The sequence below is a fragment of the Rhinoderma darwinii genome, unplaced genomic scaffold (assembly GCF_050947455.1).
Source record: "Rhinoderma darwinii isolate aRhiDar2 unplaced genomic scaffold, aRhiDar2.hap1 Scaffold_4323, whole genome shotgun sequence".
NCBI classification, from domain to species: domain Eukaryota; kingdom Metazoa; phylum Chordata; class Amphibia; order Anura; family Rhinodermatidae; genus Rhinoderma; species Rhinoderma darwinii.
The window spans coordinates 15,518-32,168 of record NW_027463832.1 but is presented as its reverse complement, the minus strand read 5'-3'; the positions used below and the strand labels follow the sequence as shown (position 1 = coordinate 32,168).

Here is a 16,651-nt window from a genome sequence, read left to right as displayed (position 1 = left end):
GCTTAGAATGGCCATTGACATTAAATGCTTTAATCCATAGTCCTATTTAATCTATTGTGAAACAAAATCTAAACGACATAATAAAAAGTCAACCGCACCACGGATTCCCAGACAGTCTCCCACACTGGTACTAGCGAGGCGTTAAGCTGTGTAACTTCTGCGATCTAACGAGAGCAGGCACATTCAGCTTAGAATGGCCATTGACATTAAATGCTTTAATCCATAGTCCTTTTTAATCGATTGTGAAACAAAATCTAAACGACATAATAAAAAGTCAAACGCACCACGGATTCCCAGACAGTCTCCCACACTGGTACTAGCGAGGCCTTACGCTGCGTAACTTCTGCGATCTGACGAGAGCAGGGACATTCAGCTTAGAATGGCCATTGACATTAAATGCTTTAATCCATAGTCCTTTTTAATCGATTGTGAAACAAAATCTAAACGACATAATCAAAATTCAACCGCACCACGGATTCCCAGACAGTCTCCCACACTGGTACTAGCGAGGCCTTAAGCTGTGTAACTTCTGCGAACTGACAAGAGCAGGGACATTCAGCTTAGAATGGCCATTGACATTAAATGCTTTAATCCATGGTCCTTTTTAATCGATTGTGAAACAAAATCTAAACGACATAATAAAAATTCAACCGCACCATGGATTCCCAGAAAGTCTCCCACACTGGTACTAGCGAGGCCTTAAGCTGTGTAACTTCTGCGTTCTGACGAGAGCAGGCACATTCAGCTTAGAATGGCCATTGACGATAAATGCTTTAATCCATAGTCCTTTTTAATCAATTGTGAAACAAAATCTAAACGACATAATAAAAAGTCAACCGCACCACGGATTCCCAGACAGTCTCCCGCACTGGTACTGGTGAGGCCTTAAGCTGTGTAACTTCTGCGATCTGACGAGAGCAGGCACATTCAGCTTAGAATGGCCATTGACGTAAAATGCTTTAATCCATAGTCCTATTTAATCTATTGTGAAACAAAATCTAAACGACATAATAAAAAGTCAACCGCACCACGGATTCCCAGACAGTCTCCCACACAGGTACTAGCGAGACGTTAAGCTGTGTAACTTCTGCGATCTAACGAGAGCAGGCAAATTCAGCTTAGAATGGCCATTGACATTAAAAGCCTTAATCCAAAGTCCTATTTAATCTATTGTGAAACAAAATCTAAACGACATAATAAAAAGTCAACCGCACCACGGATTCCCAGACAGTCTCCCACACTGGTACTGTTGAGGCCTTAAGCTGTGTAACTTCTGCGATCTGACGAGAGCAGGGACATTCAGCTTAGAATGGCCATTGACATTAAATGCTTTAATCCATAGTCTTTTTTAATCGATTGTGAAACAAAATCTAAACGACATAATAAAAATTCAACCGCACCACGGATTCCCAGACAATCTCCCACACTGGTACTAGCGAGGCCTTAAGCTGTGTAACTTCTGCGCTTTGACGAGAGCAGGCACATTCAACTTAGAATGGCCATTGACATTAAAAGCCTTAATCCATAGTCCTTTTTAATCGATTGTGAAACAAAATCTTATTGACATAATAAAAATTCAACCGCACCACGGATTCCCAGACAGTCTCCAACGCTGGTACTAGCGAGGCCTTAAGCTGTGTAACTTCTGCGTTCTGACGAGAGCAGGCACATTCAGCTTAGAATGGCCATTGACGTTAAATGCTTTAATCCATAGTCCTATTTAATCTATTGTGAAACAAAATCTAAACAACATAATAAAAAGTCAACCGCACCACGGATTCCGAGACAGTCTCCCACACTGGTACTAGCGAGGCCTTTATCTGTGTAACTTCTGCGATCTGACGAGAGCAGGCACATTCAGCTTAGAATGGCCATTGACATTAAAAGCCTTAATCCATAGTCCTATTTAATCTATTGTGAAACAAAATCTAAACGACATAATAAAAAGTCAACCGCACCACGGATTCCCAGACAGTCTCCCACACTGGTACTAGCGAGGCCTTAAGCTGTGTAACTTCTGCGATCTGACGAGAGCAGGCACATTCAGCTTAGAATGGCCATTGACATTAAATGCTTTAATCCATAGTCCTCTTTAATCGATTGTGAAACAAAATCTAAACGACATAATAAAAAGGCAACCGCACCACGGATTCCCAGACAGTCTCCCACACTGGTACTAGCAAGGCCTTAAGCTGTGTAACTTCTGCGATCTGACGAGAGCAGGCACATTCAGCTTAGAATGGCCATTGACAATAAATGCTTTAATCCATAGTCCTTTTTAATCGATTGTGAAACAAAATCTAAACGACATAATAAAAATTCAACCGCACCATGGATTCCCAGAAAGTCTCCCACACTGGTACTAGCGAGGCCTTAAGCTGTGTAACTTCTGCGTTCTGACGAGAGCAGGCACATTCAGCTTAGAATGGCCATTGACGATAAATGCTTTAATCCATAGTCCTTTTTAATCAATTGTGAAACAAAATCTAAACGACATAATAAAAAGTCAACCGCACCACGGATTCCCAGACAGTCTCCCGCACTGGTACTGGTGAGGCCTTAAGCTGTGTAACTTCTGCGATCTGACGAGAGCAGGCACATTCAGCTTAGAATGGCCATTGACGTAAAATGCTTTAATCCATAGTCCTATTTAATCTATTGTGAAACAAAATCTAAACGACATAATAAAAAGTCAACCGCACCACGGATTCCCAGACAGTCTCCCACACAGGTACTAGCGAGACGTTAAGCTGTGTAACTTCTGCGATCTAACGAGAGCAGGCAAATTCAGCTTAGAATGGCCATTGACATTAAAAGCCTTAATCCAAAGTCCTATTTAATCTATTGTGAAACAAAATCTAAACGACATAATAAAAAGTCAACCGCACCACGGATTCCCAGACAGTCTCCCACACTGGTACTGTTGAGGCCTTAAGCTGTGTAACTTCTGCGATCTGACGAGAGCAGGGACATTCAGCTTAGAATGGCCATTGACATTAAATGCTTTAATCCATAGTCTTTTTTAATCGATTGTGAAACAAAATCTAAACGACATAATAAAAATTCAACCGCACCACGGATTCCCAGACAATCTCCCACACTGGTACTAGCGAGGCCTTAAGCTGTGTAACTTCTGCGCTTTGACGAGAGCAGGCACATTCAACTTAGAATGGCCATTGACATTAAAAGCCTTAATCCATAGTCCTTTTTAATCGATTGTGAAACAAAATCTTATTGACATAATAAAAATTCAACCGCACCACGGATTCCCAGACAGTCTCCAACGCTGGTACTAGCGAGGCCTTAAGCTGTGTAACTTCTGCGTTCTGACGAGAGCAGGCACATTCAGCTTAGAATGGCCATTGACGTTAAATGCTTTAATCCATAGTCCTATTTAATCTATTGTGAAACAAAATCTAAACAACATAATAAAAAGTCAACCGCACCACGGATTCCGAGACAGTCTCCCACACTGGTACTAGCGAGGCCTTTATCTGTGTAACTTCTGCGATCTGACGAGAGCAGGCACATTCAGCTTAGAATGGCCATTGACATTAAAAGCCTTAATCCATAGTCCTATTTAATCTATTGTGAAACAAAATCTAAACGACATAATAAAAAGTCAACCGCACCACGGATTCCCAGACAGTCTCCCACACTGGTACTAGCGAGGCCTTAAGCTGTGTAACTTCTGCGATCTGACGAGAGCAGGCACATTCAGCTTAGAATGGCCATTGACATTAAATGCTTTAATCCATAGTCCTCTTTAATCGATTGTGAAACAAAATCTAAACGACATAATAAAAAGGCAACCGCACCACGGATTCCCAGACAGTCTCCCACACTGGTACTAGCAAGGCCTTAAGCTGTGTAACTTCTGCGATCTGACGAGAGCAGGCACATTCAGCTTAGAATGGCCATTGACAATAAATGCTTTAATCCATAGTCCTTTTTAATCGATTGTGAAACAAAATCTAAACGACATAATAAAAAGGCAACCGCACCACGGATTCCCAGACAGTCTCCCACACTGGTGCTAGCGAGGCCTTAAGCTGTGTAACTTCTGCGATCTGACGAGAGCAGGGACATTCAGCTTAGAATGGCCATTGACTTTAAATGCTTTAATCCATAGTCCTTTTTAATTGATTGTGAAACAAAATCTAAACGACATAATAAAAATTCAACCACACCACGGACTCCCAGACAGTCTCCCACACTGGTACTAGCGAGGCCTTAAGCTATGTAACTTCTGCGATCTGACGAGAGCAGGCACATACAGCTTAGAATTGCCATTGACGTTAAATGCTTTAATCCATAGTCCTATTTAATCTATTGTGAAACAAAATCTAAACGACATAATAAAAAGTCAACCGCACCACGGATTCCCAGACAGTCTCCCACACTGGTACTAGCGAGGCGTTAAGCTGTGTAACTTCTGTGATCTAACGAGAGCAGGCACATTCAGCTTAGAATGGCCATTGACATTAAATGCTTTAATCCATAGTCCTTTTAAATCGATTGTGAAACAAAATCTAAACGACATAATAAAAAGTCAACCGCACCACAAATTCCCAGACAGTCTCCCACACTGGTACTAGCGAGGCCTTAAGCTGTGTAACTTCTGCGATCTGACGAGAGCAGGCACATTCAGCTTAGAATGGCCATTGACATTAAAAGCCTTAATCCATAGTCCTATTTAATCTATTGTGAAACACAATCTAAACAACATAATAAAAAGTCAACCACACGACGGATTCCCAGACAGTCTCCCACACTGGTACTAGCGAGGCCTTAAGCTGTGTAACTTCTGTGATCTGACGAGAGCAGGGACATTCAGCTTAGAATGGCCATTGACATTAAATGCTTTAATCCATAGTCCTTTTTAATCGATTGTGAAACAAAATCTAAACGACATAATAAAAGTTCAACCGCACCACGGATTCCCAGACAGTCTCCAACGCTGGTACTAGCGAGGCCTTAAGCTGTGTAACTTCTGCGATCTGACGAGAGCAGGGACATTCAGCTTAGAATGGCCATTGACATTAAATGCTTTAATCCATAGTCCTTTTTAATCGATTGTGAAACAAAATCTAAACGACATAATAAAAATTCAACCGCACCACGGATTCCCAGACAGTCTCCCACACTGGTACTAGCGAGGCCTTAAGCTGTGTAACTGCTGCGATCTGACGAAAGGAGGCACATTCAGCTTAGAATGGCCATTGACGTTAAATGCTTTAATCCATAGTCCTATTTAATCTATTGTGAAACAAAATCTAAACGACATAATAAAAAGTCAACTACACCACGGATTCCCAGACAGTCTCCCACACTGGTACTAGCGAGCCGTTAAGCTGTGTAATTTCTGCAATCTAACGAGAGCAGGCACATTCAGCTTAGAATGGCCATTGACATTAAACGCTTTAATCCATAGTCCTTTTTAATCGATTGTGAAACAAAATCTAAACGACATAATAAAAAGTCAACCGCACCACGGATTCCCAGACAGTCTCCCACACTGGTACTAACGAGGCCTTAAGCTGTGTAACTTCTGCGATCTGACGAGAGCAGGCACATTCAGCTTAGAATGGCCATTGCCATTAAAAGCCTTAATCCATAGTCCTATTTAATCTATTGTGAAACAAAATCTAAACAACATAATAAAAAGTCAACCGCACCACAGATTCCCAGACAGTCTCCCACACTGGTACTAGCGAGGCCTTAAGCTGTGTAACTTCAGCGATCTGACGAGAGCAAGCACATTCAGCTTAGAATGGCCATTGACATTAAAAGCCTTAATCCATAGTCCTATTTAATCTATTGTGAAACAAAATCTAAACAACATAATAAAAAGTCAACCGCACCACGGATTCCCAGACAGTCTCCCAAACTGGTACTAGCGAGGCCTTAAGCTGTGTAACTTCTGCGTTCTGACGAGAGCAGGCACATTCAGCTTAGAATGGCCATTGACATTAAAAGCCTTAATCCATAGAACTATTTAATCTATTGTGAAACAAAATCTAAACAACATAATAGAAACAACATAATAGAAAGTCAACCGCACCACGGATTCCCAGACAGTCTCCCACACTGGTACTAGCGAGGCCTTAAGCTGTGTAACTTCTGCAATCTGACGAGAGCAGGGACATTCAGCTTAGAATGGCCATTGACATTAAATGCTTTAATCCATAGTCCTTTTTAATCTATTGTGAAACAAAATCTAAACAACATAATAAAATGTCAACCACACCACGGATTCCCAGACAGTCTCCCACACTGGTACTAGCGAGGCCTTAAGCTGTGAAACTTCTGCGATCTGACGAGAGCAGACACATGCAGCTTAGAATGGCCATTGACATTAAATGCTTTAATCCATAGTCCTTTTTAATCGATTGTGAAACAAAATCTAAACGACATAATAAAAAGTCAACTGCACCACGGATTCCCAGACAGTCTCCCACACTGGTACTAGCGAGGCCTTAAGCTGTGTAACTTCTGCGATCTGACGAGAGCAGGCACATTCAGCTTAGAATGGCCATTGACGTTAAAAGCTTTAATCCATAGTCCTATTTAATCTATTGTGAAACAAAATCTAAACGACATAATAAAAAGTCAACCGCACCACGGATTCCCAGACAGTCTCCCACACTGGTACTAGCGAGGCGTTAAGCTGTGTAACTTCTGCGATCTAACGAGAGCAGGCACATTCAGCTTAGAATGGCCATTGCCATTAAATGCTTTAATCCATAGTCCTTTTTAATCGATTGTGAAACAAAATCTAAACGACATAATAAAAAGTCAACCGCACCACGGATTCCCAGACAGTCTCCCACACTGGTACTAGCGAGGCCTTAAGCTGTGTAACTTCTGCGATCTGACGAGAGCAGGCACATTCAGCTTAGAATGGCCATTGACATTAAAAGCCTTAATCCATAGTCCTATTTAATCTATTGTGAAACAAAATCTAAACAACATAAGAGAAAGTCAACCGCACCACGGATTCCCAGACAGTCTCCCACACTGGTACTAGCGAGGCCTTAAGCTGTGTAACTTCTGCAATCTGACGAGAGCAGGGACATTCAGCTTAGAATGGCCATTGACATTAAATGCTTTAATCCATAGTCCTTTTTAATCTATTGTGAAACAAAATCTAAACAACATAATAAAAAGTCAACCACACCACGGATTCCCAGACAGTCTCCCACACTGGTACTAGCGAGGCCTTAAGCTGTGTAACTTCTGCGATCTGACGAGAGCAGGGACATTCAGCTTAGAATGGCCATTGACATTAAATGCTTTAATCCATAGTCCTTTTTAATCGATTGTGAAACAAAATCTAAACGACATAATAAAAATTCAACCGCACCACGGATTCCCAGACAGTCTCCCACACTGGTACTAGCGAGGCCTTAAGCTGTGTAACTTCTGCGATCTGACGAGAGCAGCCACATTCAGCTTAGAATGGCCATTGACGTTAAATGCTTTAATCCATAGTCCTATTTAATCTATTGTGAAACAAAATCTAAACGACATAATAAGAAGTCAACCGCACCACGGATTCCCAGACAGTCTCCCACACTGGTACTAGCGAGGCGTTAAGCTGTGTAACTTCTGCGATCTAACGAGAGCAGGCACATGCAGCTTAGAATGGCCATTGCCATTAAATGCTTTAATCCATAGTCCTTTTTAATCGATTGTGAAACAAAATCTAAACGACATAATAAAAAGTCAACCGCACCACGGATTCCCAGACAGTCTCCCACACTGGTACTAGCAAGGCCTTAAGCTGTGTAACTTCTGCGATCTGACGAGAGCAGGCACATTCAGCTTAGAATGGCCATTGACATTAAAAGCCTTAATCCATAGTCCTATTTAATCTATTGTGAAACAAAATCTAAACAACATAATAGAAAGTCAACCGCACCACGGATTCCCAGACAGTCTCCCACACTGGTACTAGCGAGGCCTTAAGCTGTGTAACTTCTGCGATCTGACGAGAGCAGGCACATTCAGCTTAGAATGGCCATTGACGGTAAATGCTTTAATCCATAGTCCTATTTAATCGATTGTGAAACAAAATCTAAACGACATAATAAAATGGCAACCGCACCACGGATTCCCAGACAGTCTCCCACACTGGTACTAGCAAGGCCTTAAGCTGTGTAACTTCTGCGATCTGACGAGAGCAGGCACATTCAGCTTAGAATGGCCATTGACAATAAATGCTTTAATCCATAGTCCTTTTTAATCGATTGTGAAACAAAATCTAAACGACATAATAAAAAGGCAACCGCACCACGGATTCCCAGACAGTCTCCCACACTGGTACTAGCGAGGCCTTAAGCTGTGTAACTTCTGCGATCTGACGAGAGCAGGGACATTCAGCTTAGAATGGCGATTGACATTAAATGCTTTAATCCATAGTCCTTTTTAATCGATTGTGAAACAAAATCTAAACGACATAATAAAAAGTCAACCACACCACGGATTCCCAGACAGTCTCCCACACTGGTACTAGCGAGGCGTTAAGCTGTGTAACTTCTGCAATCTAACGAGAGCAGGCACATTCAGCTTAGAATGGCCATTGACATTAAATGCTTTAATCCATAGTCCTTTTTAATCGATTGTGAAACAAAATCTAAACGACATAATAAAAAGTCAACCGCACCACGGATTCCCAGACAGTCTCCCACACTGGTACTAGCGAGGCCTTAAGCTGTGTAACTTCTGCGATCTGACGAGAGCAGGGACATTCAGCTTAGAATGGCCATTGACATTAAATGCTTTAATCCATAGTCCTTTTTAATTGATTGTGAAACAAAATCTAAACGACATAATAAAAATTCAACCACACCACGGACTCCCAGACAGTCTCCCACACTGGTACTAGCGAGGCCTTAAGCTATGTAACTTCTGCGATCTGACGAGAGCAGGCACATACAGCTTAGAATTGCCATTGACGTTAAATGCTTTAATCCATAGTCCTATTTAATCTATTGTGAAACAAAATCTAAACGACATAATAAAAAGTCAACCGCACCACGGATTCCCAGACAGTCTCCCACACTGGTACTAGCGAGGCGTTAAGCTGTGTAACTTCTGTGATCTAACGAGAGCAGGCACATTCAGCTTAGAATGGCCATTGACATTAAATGCTTTAATCCATAGTCCTTTTAAATCGATTGTGAAACAAAATCTAAACGACATAATAAAAAGTCAACCGCACCACGAATTCCCAGACAGTCTCCCACACTGGTACTAGCGAGGCCTTAAGCTGTGTAACTTCTGCGATCTGACGAGAGCAGGCACATTCAGCTTAGAATGGCCATTGACATTAAAAGCCTTAATCCATAGTCCTATTTAATCTATTGTGAAACAAAATCTAAACAACATAATAAAAAGTCAACCACACCACGGATTCCCAGACAGTCTCCCACACTGGTACTAGCGAGGCCTTAAGCTGTGTAACTTCTGTGATCTGACGAGAGCAGGGACATTCAGCTTAGAATGGCCATTGACATTAAATGCTTTAATCCATAGTCCTTTTTAATCGATTGTGAAACAAAATCTAAACGACATAATAAAAATTCAACCGCACCACGGATTCCCAGACAGTCTCCAACGCTGGTACTAGCGAGGCCTTAAGCTGTGTAACTTCTGCGATCTGACGATAGCAGGGACATTCAGCTTAGAATGGCCATTGACATTAAATGCTTTAATCCATAGTCCTTTTTAATCGATTGTGAAACAAAATCTAAACGACATAATAAAAAGTCAACCGCACCACGGATTCCCAGACAGTCTCCCACACTGGTACTAGCGAGGCCTTAAGCTGTGTAACTTCTGCGATCTGACGAGAGCAGGGACATTCAGCTTAGAATGGCCATTGACATTAAATGCTTTAATCCATAGTCCTTTTTAATTGATTGTGAAACAAAATCTAAACGACATAATAAAAATTCAACCACACCACGGACTCCCAGACAGTCTCCCACACTGGTACTAGCGAGGCCTTAAGCTATGTAACTTCTGCGATCTGACGAGAGCAGGCACATACAGCTTAGAATTGCCATTGACGTTAAATGCTTTAATCCATAGTCCTATTTAATCTATTGTGAAACAAAATCTAAACGACATAATAAAAAGTCAACCGCACCACGGATTCCCAGACAGTCTCCCACACTGGTACTAGCGAGGCGTTAAGCTGTGTAACTTCTGTGATCTAACGAGAGCAGGCACATTCAGCTTAGAATGGCCATTGACATTAAATGCTTTAATCCATAGTCCTTTTAAATCGATTGTGAAACAAAATCTAAACGACATAATAAAAAGTCAACCGCACCACGAATTCCCAGACAGTCTCCCACACTGGTACTAGCGAGGCCTTAAGCTGTGTAACTTCTGCGATCTGACGAGAGCAGGCACATTCAGCTTAGAATGGCCATTGTCATTAAAAGCCTTAATCCATAGTCCTATTTAATCTATTGTGAAACAAAATCTAAACAACATAATAAAAAGTCAACCACACGACGGATTCCCAGACAGTCTCCCACACTGGTACTAGCGAGGCCTTAAGCTGTGTAACTTCTGTGATCTGACGAGAGCAGGGACATTCAGCTTAGAATGGCCATTGACATTAAATGCTTTAATCCATAGTCCTTTTTAATCGATTGTGAAACAAAATCTAAACGACATAATAAAAATTCAACCGCACCACGGATTCCCAGACAGTCTCCAACGCTGGTACTAGCGAGGCCTTAAGCTGTGTAACTTCTGCGATCTGACGATAGCAGGGACATTCAGCTTAGAATGGCCATTGACATTAAATGCTTTAATCCATAGTCCTTTTTAATTGATTGTGAAACAAAATCTAAACGACATAATAAAAATTCAACCACACCACGGACTCCCAGACAGTCTCCCACACTGGTACTAGCGAGGCCTTAAGCTATGTAACTTCTGCGATCTGACGAGAGCAGGCACATACAGCTTAGAATGGCCATTGACGTTAAATGCTTTAATCCATAGTCCTATTTAATCTATTGTGAAACAAAATCTAAACGACATAATAAAAAGTCAACCGCACCACGGATTCCCAGACAGTCTCCCACACTGGTACTAGCGAGGCGTTAAGCTGTGTAACTTCTGTGATCTAACGAGAGCAGGCACATTCAGCTTAGAATGGCCATTGACATTAAACGCTTTAATCCATAGTCCTTTTTAATCGATTGTGAAACAAAATCTAAACGACATAATAAAAAGTCAACCGCACCACGGATTCCCAGACAGTCTCCCACACTGGTACTAACGAGGCCTTAAGCTGTGTAACTTCTGCGATCTGACGAGAGCAGGCACATTCAGCTTAGAATGGCCATTGCCATTAAAAGCCTTAATCCATAGTCCTATTTAATCTATTGTGAAACAAAATCTAAACAACATAATAAAAAGTCAACCGCACCACGGATTCCCAGACAGTCTCCCAAACTGGTACTAACGAGGCCTTAAGCTGTGTAACTTCTGCGTTCTGACGAGAGCAGGCACATTCAGCTTAGAATGGCCATTGACATTAAAAGCCTTAATCCATAGTCCTATTTAATCTATTGTGAAACAAAATCTAAACAACATAATAAAAAGTCTACCGCACCACAGATTCCCAGACAGTCTCCCACACTAGTACTAGCGAGGCCATAAGCTGTGTAACTTCTGCGATCTGACGAGAGCAGGGACATTCAGCTTAGAATGGCCATTGACATTAAATGCTTTAATCCATAGTCCGTTTTAATCGATTGTGAAACAAAATCTAAACGACATAATAAAAAGTCTACCGCACCACAGATTCCCAGACAGTCTCCCACACTGGTACTAGCGAGGCCTTAAGCTGTGTAACTTCTGCGATCTGACGAGAGCAGGGACATTCAGCTTAGAATGGCCATTGACATTAAATGCTTTAATCCATAGTCCTTTTTAATCGATTGTGAAACAAAATCTAAACGACATAATAAAAATTCAACCGCACCACGGATTCCCAGACAGTCTCCCACACTGGTACTAGCGAGGCCTTAAGCTGTGTAACTTCTGCGATCTGACGAGAGCAGGCACATTCAGCTTAGAATGGCCATTGACATTAAATGCTTTAATCCATAGTCCTTTTTAATCGATTGTGAAACAAAATCTAAACGACATAATAAACAGTCAACCGCACCACGGATTCCCAGACAGTCTCCCACACTGGTACTAGCGAGGCCTTAAGCTGTGTAACTTCTGCGCTTTGACGAGAGCAGGCACATTCAGCTTAGAATGGCCATTGACGTTAAAAGCCTTAATCCATAGTCCTTTTTAATCGATTGTGAAACAAAATCTAAACGACATAATAAAAATTCAACCGCACCACGGATTCCCAGACAGTCTCCCACACTGGTACTAGCGAGGCCTTAAGCTGTGTAACTTCTGCGATCTGACGAGAGCAGGCACATTCAGCTTAGAATGGCCATTGACGTTAAATGCTTTAATCCATAGTCCTATTTAATCTATTGTGTAAAAAAATCTAAACAACATAATAAAAAGTCAACCACACCACGGATTCCCAGACAGTCTCCCACACTGGTACTAGCGAGGCCTTAAGCTGTGAAACTTCTGCGATCTGACGAGAGCAGACACATTCAGCTTAGAATGACCATTGACATTAAATGCTTTAATCCATAGTCCTTTTTAATCGATTGTGAAACAAAATCTAAACGACATAATAAAATGTCAACCGCACCACGGATTCCCAGACAGTCTCCCACACTGGTACTAGCGAGGCCTTAAGCTGTGTAACTTCTGCGATCTGACGAGAGCAGGGACATTCAGCTTAGAATGGCCATTGACGTTAAATGCTTTAATCCATAGTCCTTTTTAATCGATTGTGAAACAAAATCTAAACGACATAATAAAAATTCAACCGCACCACGGATTCCCAGACAGTCTCCCACACTGGTACTAGCGAGGCCTTAAGCTGTGTAACTTCTGCGATCTGACGAGAGCAGGCACATTCAGCTTAGAATGGCCATTGACGTTAAATGCTTTAATCCATAGTCCTATTTAATCTATTGTGAAACAAAATCTAAACGACATAATAAAAAGTCAACCGCACCATGGATTCCCAGACAGTCTCCCACACTGGTACTAGCGAGGCGTTAAGCTGTGTAACTTCTGCGATCTAACGAGAGCAGGCACATTCAGCTTAGAATGGCCATTGCCATTAAATGCTTTAATCCATAGTCCTTTTTAATCGATTGTGAAACAAAATCGAAACGACATAATAAAAAGTCAACCGCACCACGGATTCCCAGACAGTCTCCCACACTGGTACTAGCGAGGCCTTAAGCTGTGTAACTTCTGCGATCTGACGAGAGCAGGCACATTCAGCTTAGAATGGCCATTGACATTAAAAGCCTTAATCCATAGTCCTATTTAATCTATTGTGAAACAAAATCTAAACAACATAATAGAAAGTCAACCGCACCACGGATTCCCAGACAGTCTCCCACACTGGTACTAGCGAGGTCTTAAGCTGTGTAACTTCTGCAATCTGACGAGAGCAGGGACATTCAGCTTAGAATGGCCATTGACATTAAATGCTTTAATCCATAGTCCTTTTTAATCTATTGTGAAACAAAATCTAAACAACATAATAAAAAGTCAACCACACCACGGATTCCCAGACAGTCTCCCACACTGGTACTAGCGAGGCCTTAAGCTGTGTAACTTCTGCGTTCTGACGAGAGCAGGCACATTCAGCTTAGAATGGCTATTGACGTTAAATGCTTTAATCCATAGTCCTATTTAATCTATTGTGAAACAAAATCTAAACGACATAATAAAAAGTCAACCGCACCACGGATTCCCAGATAGTCTCTTACACTGGTACTAGCGAGGCCTTAAGCTGTGTAACTTCTGTGATCTGACGAGAGCAGGCACATTCAGCTTAGAATGGCCATTGACATTAAATGCTTTAATCCATAGTCCTTTTTAATCGATTGTGAAACAAAATCTAAACGACATAATAAAAAGTCAACCGCACCACGGATTCCCAGACAGTCTCCCACACTGGTACTAGCGAGGCCTTAAGCTGTGTAACTTCTGCGATCTGACGAGAGCAGGCACATTGAGCTTGGAATGGCCATTGACATAAAATGCTTTAATCCATAGACCTTTTTAATCGATTGTGAAACAAAATCTAAACGACATAATAAAAAGTCAACCGCACCACGGATTCCCAGACAGTCTCCCACACTGATACTAGCGAGGCGTTAAGCTGTGTAACTTCTGCGATCTAACGAGAGCAGGCACATTCAGCTTCGAATGGCCATTGACGTTAAATGCTTTAATCCATAGTCCTTTTTAATCGATTGTGAAACAAAATCTAAACGACATAATAAAAAGTCAACCGCACCACGGATTCCCAGACAGTCTCCCACACTGGTACTAGCGAGGCCTTAAGCTGTGTAACTTCTGCGATCTGACGAGAGCAGGCACATTCAGCTTACAATGGCCATTGACATTAAATGCTGTAATCCATAGTCCTTTTTTAATCGATTGTGAAACAAAATCTAAACAACATAATAAAAATTCAACCGCACCACGGATTCCCAGACAGTCTCCCACACTGGTACTAGCGAGGCCTTAAGCTGTGTAACTTCTGCGATCTGACGAGAGCAGGCACATTCAGCTTAGAATGGCCATTGACATTAAATGCTTTAATCCATAGTCCTTTTTAATCGATTGTGAAACAAAATCTAAACGACATAATAAAAATTCAACCACACCACGGATTCCCAGACAGTCTCCCACACTGGTACTAGCGAGGCCTTAAGCTGTGTAACTTCTGCGATCTGACGAGAGCAGGCACATTCAGCTTAGAATGGCCATTGACATTAAATGTTTTAATCCATAGTCCTTTTTAATCGATTGTGAAACAAAATCTAAACGACATAATAAAACTTCAACCACACCACGGATTCCCAGACAGTCTCCCACAATGGTACTAGCGAGGCCTTAAGCTGTGTAACTTCTGCGTTCTGACGAGAGCAGGCACATTCAGCTTAGAATGGCCATTGACGTTAAATGCTTTAATCCATAGTCCTATTTAATCTATTGTGAAACAAAATCTAAACGACATAATAAAAAGTCAACCGCACCACGGATTCCCAGACAGTCTCCCACACTGGTACTAGCGAGGCCTTAAGCTGTGTAACTTCTGCGATCTGACGAGGGCAGGCACATTCAGCTTAGAATAACCATTGACCTTAAATGCTTTAATCCACAGTCCTTTTTAATCGATTGTGAAACAAAATCTAAACGACATAATAAAAAGTCAACCGCACCACGATTCCCAGATAGTCTCCCACACTGGTACTAGCGAGGCCTTAAGCTGTGTAACTTCTGCGATCTGACGAGAGCAGGCACATTCAGCTTAGAATGGCCATTGACATTAAAAGCCTTAATCCATAGTCCTATTTAATCTATTGTGAAACAAAATCTAAACAACATAATAAAAAGTCAACCGCACCACGGATTCCCAGACAGTCTCCCACACTGGTACTAGCGAGGCCTTAAGCTATGTAACTTCTGCGTTCTGACGAGAGCAGGCACATTCAGCTTAGAATGGCCATTGACGTTAAATGTTTTAATCCATAGTCCTATTTAATCTATTGTGAAACAAAATCTAAACGACATAATAAAAAGTCAACCACACCACGGATTCCCAGACAGTCTCCCACACTGGTACTAGCAGGGCCTTAAGCTGTGTAACTTCTGCGATCTGACGAGAGCAGGCACATTCAGCTTACAATGGCCATTGACATTAAATGCTGTAATCCATAGTCCTTTTTTAATCGATTGTGAAACAAAATCTAAACAACATAATAAAAATTCAACCGCACCACGGATTCCCAGACAGTCTCCCACACTGGTACTAGCGAGGCCTTAAGCTGTGTAACTTCTGCGATCTGACGAGAGCAGGCACATTCAGCTTAGAATGGCCATTGACATTAAATGCTTTAATCCATAGTCCTTTTTAATCGATTGTGAAACAAAATCTAAACGACATAATAAAAATTCAACCGCACCACGGATTCCCAGACAGTCTCCCACACTGGTACTAGCGAGGCCTTAAGCTGTGTAACTTCTGCGATCTGACGAGAGCAGGCACATTCAGCTTAGAATGGCCATTGACATTAAATGTTTTAATCCATAGTCCTTTTTAATCGATTGTGAAACAAAATCTAAACGACATAATAAAAATTCAACCACACCACGGATTCCCAGACAGTCTCCCACAATGGTACTAGCGAGGCCTTAAGCTGTGTAACTTCTGCGTTCTGACGAGAGCAGGCACATTCAGCTTAGAATGGCCATTGACGTTAAATGCTTTAATCCATAGTCCTATTTAATCTATTGTGAAACAAAATCTAAACGACATAATAAAAAGTCAACCGCACCACGGATTCCCAGACAGTCTCCCCCACTGGTACTAGCGAGGCCTTAAGCTGTGTAACTTCTGCGATCTGACGAGGGCAGGCACATTCAGCTTAGAATGGCCATTGACCTTAAATGCTTTAATCCACAGTCCTTTTTAATCGATTGTGAAACAAAATCTAAATGACATAAT

General features: G+C 41.7%; 36 pseudogenes; all 36 read right to left on the bottom strand.

Annotated features, from left to right (window-relative positions):
- Positions 1-1,947: 1,947 nt before the first annotated feature.
- Positions 1,948-2,064, bottom strand: LOC142712869 (5S ribosomal RNA; annotated as a pseudogene).
- A 69-nt stretch (positions 2,065-2,133) lies between these two features.
- Positions 2,134-2,251, bottom strand: LOC142712909 (5S ribosomal RNA; annotated as a pseudogene).
- A 1,370-nt stretch (positions 2,252-3,621) lies between these two features.
- On the bottom strand, positions 3,622-3,738 carry LOC142712867 (5S ribosomal RNA; annotated as a pseudogene).
- Positions 3,739-3,807: 69 nt separating this feature from the next.
- Positions 3,808-3,925, bottom strand: LOC142712908 (5S ribosomal RNA; annotated as a pseudogene).
- Positions 3,926-4,551: 626 nt separating this feature from the next.
- Positions 4,552-4,668, bottom strand: LOC142712918 (5S ribosomal RNA; annotated as a pseudogene).
- Positions 4,669-5,481: 813 nt separating this feature from the next.
- LOC142712941 (5S ribosomal RNA) lies at positions 5,482-5,599 on the bottom strand (annotated as a pseudogene).
- Positions 5,600-5,853: 254 nt separating this feature from the next.
- LOC142712858 (5S ribosomal RNA) lies at positions 5,854-5,970 on the bottom strand (annotated as a pseudogene).
- Positions 5,971-6,425: 455 nt separating this feature from the next.
- On the bottom strand, positions 6,426-6,543 carry LOC142712894 (5S ribosomal RNA; annotated as a pseudogene).
- A 254-nt stretch (positions 6,544-6,797) lies between these two features.
- LOC142712866 (5S ribosomal RNA) lies at positions 6,798-6,914 on the bottom strand (annotated as a pseudogene).
- Positions 6,915-7,913: 999 nt separating this feature from the next.
- On the bottom strand, positions 7,914-8,030 carry LOC142712865 (5S ribosomal RNA; annotated as a pseudogene).
- Positions 8,031-8,099: 69 nt separating this feature from the next.
- LOC142712907 (5S ribosomal RNA) lies at positions 8,100-8,217 on the bottom strand (annotated as a pseudogene).
- A 68-nt stretch (positions 8,218-8,285) lies between these two features.
- On the bottom strand, positions 8,286-8,403 carry LOC142712796 (5S ribosomal RNA; annotated as a pseudogene).
- Positions 8,404-8,657: 254 nt separating this feature from the next.
- On the bottom strand, positions 8,658-8,774 carry LOC142712921 (5S ribosomal RNA; annotated as a pseudogene).
- A 441-nt stretch (positions 8,775-9,215) lies between these two features.
- On the bottom strand, positions 9,216-9,332 carry LOC142712851 (5S ribosomal RNA; annotated as a pseudogene).
- A 441-nt stretch (positions 9,333-9,773) lies between these two features.
- Positions 9,774-9,890, bottom strand: LOC142712920 (5S ribosomal RNA; annotated as a pseudogene).
- Positions 9,891-10,331: 441 nt separating this feature from the next.
- Positions 10,332-10,449, bottom strand: LOC142712933 (5S ribosomal RNA; annotated as a pseudogene).
- Positions 10,450-11,261: 812 nt separating this feature from the next.
- LOC142712940 (5S ribosomal RNA) lies at positions 11,262-11,379 on the bottom strand (annotated as a pseudogene).
- A 68-nt stretch (positions 11,380-11,447) lies between these two features.
- On the bottom strand, positions 11,448-11,564 carry LOC142712832 (5S ribosomal RNA; annotated as a pseudogene).
- Positions 11,565-11,632: 68 nt separating this feature from the next.
- LOC142712793 (5S ribosomal RNA) lies at positions 11,633-11,751 on the bottom strand (annotated as a pseudogene).
- Positions 11,752-11,818: 67 nt separating this feature from the next.
- Positions 11,819-11,937, bottom strand: LOC142712705 (5S ribosomal RNA; annotated as a pseudogene).
- Positions 11,938-12,005: 68 nt separating this feature from the next.
- LOC142712930 (5S ribosomal RNA) lies at positions 12,006-12,122 on the bottom strand (annotated as a pseudogene).
- Positions 12,123-12,377: 255 nt separating this feature from the next.
- Positions 12,378-12,494, bottom strand: LOC142712929 (5S ribosomal RNA; annotated as a pseudogene).
- Positions 12,495-12,749: 255 nt separating this feature from the next.
- On the bottom strand, positions 12,750-12,866 carry LOC142712919 (5S ribosomal RNA; annotated as a pseudogene).
- Positions 12,867-12,935: 69 nt separating this feature from the next.
- On the bottom strand, positions 12,936-13,052 carry LOC142712928 (5S ribosomal RNA; annotated as a pseudogene).
- A 255-nt stretch (positions 13,053-13,307) lies between these two features.
- Positions 13,308-13,424, bottom strand: LOC142712863 (5S ribosomal RNA; annotated as a pseudogene).
- A 255-nt stretch (positions 13,425-13,679) lies between these two features.
- LOC142712932 (5S ribosomal RNA) lies at positions 13,680-13,796 on the bottom strand (annotated as a pseudogene).
- An 814-nt stretch (positions 13,797-14,610) lies between these two features.
- LOC142712927 (5S ribosomal RNA) lies at positions 14,611-14,727 on the bottom strand (annotated as a pseudogene).
- Positions 14,728-14,795: 68 nt separating this feature from the next.
- LOC142712742 (5S ribosomal RNA) lies at positions 14,796-14,914 on the bottom strand (annotated as a pseudogene).
- Positions 14,915-15,167: 253 nt separating this feature from the next.
- Positions 15,168-15,286, bottom strand: LOC142712774 (5S ribosomal RNA; annotated as a pseudogene).
- A 67-nt stretch (positions 15,287-15,353) lies between these two features.
- LOC142712951 (5S ribosomal RNA) lies at positions 15,354-15,471 on the bottom strand (annotated as a pseudogene).
- Positions 15,472-15,538: 67 nt separating this feature from the next.
- On the bottom strand, positions 15,539-15,657 carry LOC142712607 (5S ribosomal RNA; annotated as a pseudogene).
- Positions 15,658-15,724: 67 nt separating this feature from the next.
- On the bottom strand, positions 15,725-15,843 carry LOC142712892 (5S ribosomal RNA; annotated as a pseudogene).
- Positions 15,844-15,911: 68 nt separating this feature from the next.
- Positions 15,912-16,030, bottom strand: LOC142712660 (5S ribosomal RNA; annotated as a pseudogene).
- Positions 16,031-16,097: 67 nt separating this feature from the next.
- LOC142712659 (5S ribosomal RNA) lies at positions 16,098-16,216 on the bottom strand (annotated as a pseudogene).
- A 67-nt stretch (positions 16,217-16,283) lies between these two features.
- On the bottom strand, positions 16,284-16,402 carry LOC142712731 (5S ribosomal RNA; annotated as a pseudogene).
- A 67-nt stretch (positions 16,403-16,469) lies between these two features.
- On the bottom strand, positions 16,470-16,588 carry LOC142712807 (5S ribosomal RNA; annotated as a pseudogene).
- Positions 16,589-16,651: the final 63 nt, after the last annotated feature.